Genomic DNA, 4,627 nt, shown 5'->3' with positions numbered 1-4,627 from the left:
GCTGCGCAGCTCTGGCACCAGGTTAAAGCGTCGAGGAATGACATGAGCCCTGCTCTGCGCCTATTGGCTCAAAGACCAGCACCATCCCTCCTTCCCTCCCCCAGCCACAGAGGCCTCCCTCCCTCTGTCCTACCATTATACTTATAGAGCCTACATTCATACCATGATTTTTTTCTGGAGCTCCTGTTTTTCCCCCTGAAGATGGGAAACACAACGTGCATGCTCCACACAGTTCCCCACAGAAATTCTGACCTGTTATTTACTGTACAAAATGTTATTCTGGCCCCTGTCTGCTGTACGAAACAGTAGAATTTTTTTGGGTGGGAGTTTGGGTTTTATCAACTATCCAAATTCTTAACTGGCTCATGGAAGCTGAGTTTTATCTTTATTCGCCAGCCTGGACGGCTCAGGTGGGACTGTGTAGCTGCATCATGATGGAACAAAATGGAGATTTTGAAATAGTTAACACTCACACACAGTACGAAATATGAAACGTTAGGGCAAAGTTTCATTTCATCTGTTGTCTTACCCTGATTCCAAAATGAGGGAAGCGAACCATCCAACAAATTTGTCAGTCGTAAGGAGCATCAGGATCAACTACCTGACCCATCATGACCACAACGAATACTTTTTAGGTTTTAGGTTTAGGGTTTTAGTTTCATGAAAAAAGCAGCAGTTCCACAATTTTTGTGTTTTGGTTTTTTTTTTTAGTTCATAGCCATCAAAAGTGCAGCTCTCTTCAAGAAACATGACTGTTCGGTCCAGTGATGTGGAGTGTTTGGTTTGAATTTTCAGTCTCAGCTGTGGAGTCAGGAGAGCGCAGGGAGGTGAGCCTGGCAGTGGTACAGAGGGAGAGCGGGTCAAACAGCACGGCTTATTGTCCCTGCCAGCAAAGTCGGTCAGCCCACACAGCGGAGGGCCCATGGATGCTCTTGTTCGCCCTGCTGGCTGCTGCTCTGACAGCATCTGACAACTTGATTTACAGCTCGCATTTTAGTCTTTTAGCGTCGCTTTTGTGCTGAGCAGCAGAATAAGCCTCATTTCATTGATCTGTGAACACTGAAAATTGGCAGCACAATGTTTGCTAAGCTCATGGCAACAGATGTAAACATTATTTTTTTTTTTTTGTGCCTTAAAAAAATCTGCAAAACAGCTTAACTCTGTTTATGTCTATTTAACCAAGTAGCTTTTACTTTCCACTCAATCGCCCAGCCAACATCACACACATCTGCACTGTAACATCGTTGAACTTTTAATGAGAAATCGGATCATCTTCTGTCCCGATTGCTCTCTTTCCACCTGTTCCCTTTGCCTCCATACAGAATAGAGCTGGTCTCTGTGCTTCGCCTCGACTCTTTGTGCTCACACACAGACATCTGTAACATTATGCCTATTTACAGCAGACATAGAAAGAAGGAGAGGGGTATAAAAGGTAAGCCTATAGGCCTGCACATGCAGCCAGGGAGGAAGCGAGGATCAGTGCAGCGTGAAGAGCACAAAAGGGGCCTCTGGGTCAGTAAATCCTGCCCCTGTCACCTTCTGGTGCGTGGAAACACAGCGCGGCTGATGAAAGTGTCAAAGCCAGGCGCAGCACGTTGTACATCTCCAATCCTGTCTTTTTATCTCCGTCCTTTCTCCTCCTCGTCTACTCTCTGTATGGAGCATTGCTTTGAAAGCAATCCAGATTGATGTGGGACGGTGCGCTTTGTGACAGCAGCTTGGATGTCATGAGCAATGAATGGCAAACCGCAGCACGGAGAGGTTATCTTCCCATCAGCATATCTGATTGTTCCAAAAGCATCTCATCTGAACGATACCAGGCTCATCTTTCCTGCCATGGCCTGGTTAGGTATTCCACATATTTGTCATATTTATTTAATTTGGTACGCAAAGTGATGAATTTGCCTCTGTGTTCATGGTTGCTGATTTATTATAATGGGCACTGAGGAATGGGCCTATATGTTAGAGCAGTGAGAGTGAAACTAAAAAACGTGGCATAAGGTTTCAGGACTGGTGGATAACCTCACACCGTGTCGTTAACGTGACTAATGAATTTCTCCATTTAAGTGACATTTAACCCTGTGAAACTATGTGAAGCTACAATGAGTTGTGCCTGGGCCTCAATCAGCCAGAAAGCTACAAAAAAAAGCTAAAATAAATAAATAAATAAATAAAATTTTGGCTCCAGCAGACTGTGATGCCAGCTAGAATGGAATAATGATAGTCTGATATCGTGAGGCAACATGCACAAAAAGTCTGCTTCCTTTCCTGGTCGTGACCCAGCAGGCCCCTGCTTTCTTTGACCTTGTATAACCCAGCTCCAAAACCTTCAACCCCCTCTATAAGAATGAGGTAAGTAGTTCCAGATTTGGCCTAAAGGAAAACTGTCAATCAAGCTGTGGGAGCCTGGGCTGTGTTTTGTAATGGCCCGGTTGTCCACAAAACATCATCTGGACGAGACAGCGAACTGAATCAGCTTCTTGCTTTTGACTGTCTCACTTAAAATAAACAAAAAGCAGACCCTCTTGTTTCCCTAAGATAAAAGCAACTATTTGTCATAAATCTTTTTTTTTTTTTTTTTTTTTTGCATGGTCTCATTTATTTGGAAAACCCACACAGGATTTCACAATATCTGGCCAGTCACTGTCACTCCCCACACTCTCTACCTGTAATCTATAAGGGGCGAGGTTAACCACAGCACGCATCACTTCATCTGAGTTTGGGGAAAATTTGTTATTTACTAGAAGGATCTCTGGTTGCTATTTAGTCAGTCCACCGTTTTTCAAATTCTGTTTAGCCCACATATATAAACTTGTTTTTGTTGGGAAGAAGGCTTTTTTTCTCAAAGGGAGGAAGGATTGAAATTTTTCAATTGGCACTGTAGACTGACTATACAGATCTGAACAGAGCGGCTTCTAGTCAGTCCCAAGGGGCAAAGGAATGGAATGAAAGCAGCCTAAGAAGCTACAGTTGTATCATATTTGTGTGCACTTTCTGCGCTTTGTGTGATGTGATGACACATCCATGCAAACAGAAAACATGCAAATAATTAATCCCAGGGCTTTATTTATTTATTTATTTATTTATTTTTGCTATAATGAGTTCCTGATAGGCAGCACAGTGGAAGAGTGGTTAGTGTCGTTTCCTCACAACAAGAAGGTTGCAGGTTTGGTTCCCGGGCCTGGGGCTTTTCTTGACGGAGTTTGTACACCTGCGAGGGTTTCCTCCGGGTACTCCGGTTTCCACTGTGTGTGAGTGGTTGTTGGTCTCTGTCTGTCTCTGTGTATTGGCTGTGTGGTGGACTGGCGACCTGTCCAGGGTGACCCCGCCCTCGCCCAGTCTGAGCTGGGATTGGCTCCAGCAGCCCCCATGACCCAGAAACGGATAAGCGGTAGAAAATAAATGAATGAATGAGCTCCTGATAGCTCAAGTCTTGCTAGCTGGTTTAAAAAACATAACCCAAAATGACAAGTGGACTTTCTACAGTCAGATGAGATATGACACAAGAGAGGCTTAGCCAACTGATTGAACTAATTCAGGTATTTTTATGAGAGGAAGCGAATGGACTGGAACACAGTCCTTCCTCATTTCTGGAATTCCTGCCACCTCTGTGTGGTAATTGTTGAATGAAGTAAATCAACAGTCGATGCCCCCCTACAGCACTTGCACGCACACACACAGATACGACTTCCTGACTCACTGGTCTGGTGTTTTGTTTTTTTTTTTTTAGACAGGTGTGTGACAGCGAGTGAGTATGCTGGTTAAATGTTAATCCCACTAAGTGGATGTGGTGTTCCTTGCTCGAGTCCCTCACGCACACAACAATGTCTATGGCAATACCTCTGAAAATGTCCTAATTAGGCTAAAGACACACTTCACTTCTGGCGTGCTACCTCCAGCCACCTGTGCAGGACCTCCAGCAGTTAAGGCCCCACAGCTGGCATACCTGAGTACTTCGTCACCCCAAACCCCGGCAGTCAAACTCTTTAAATCATGAATGTTTGACCATATTAGGTCAGGTGGTCATTCAGCTCAACTCAAGTAGATTGAAGTCACCACGTCGCTGCTTGTGACTTCCTGCTGTGACCCTGCTCCTGAACGCAACTGAAGGGCATGCCAGTCCCCAGCCAGCCAAAGATACCCAAACTTGACTTACATAAAGGATGAACAGCAGCACATTAAATAATATAATTGAGTTTGGTATTAGCTTTTTGGTTTTTCATTGTGCAATTTGATGCTGTTGAAAATATTAACATTCATTAACTGATGAGCTCAAAGCGCCACGCTGTCCTGGAAATGTGTCATTTCTGCTTTGAGGTGATACAAATAAAGCTGCCTTGACTTTTTCCATCAAAAATTAACTCAAACATCTATGTAAATGCAATAAGGGTAGTGTTTAACCAGAACAGCCTTGTCGACATCAACATCTGCAGTGTAACGTTGATCTGTGTCTGCGGTGGAGCTTCCCCCTCAGGGCTGTACTGTAAGACAGTGAAATCCCAAACTCAGCAATGACCATATCGGTCGTCCTGCAACTCAAGACACAGCGTCTAAAATATTACGCCCAGTAATCATTGCCATTATGTGTGAAAATAAGGAACTCCATCCATTTGTGTCAACTGATTCC

This window comes from Echeneis naucrates, chromosome 23 (assembly GCF_900963305.1).
Source record: "Echeneis naucrates chromosome 23, fEcheNa1.1, whole genome shotgun sequence".
Taxonomy (NCBI): Eukaryota; Metazoa; Chordata; class Actinopteri; order Carangiformes; family Echeneidae; genus Echeneis; species Echeneis naucrates.
The sequence above is the reverse complement of the archived record's forward strand: the minus strand, read 5'-3'. Positions refer to the sequence as shown.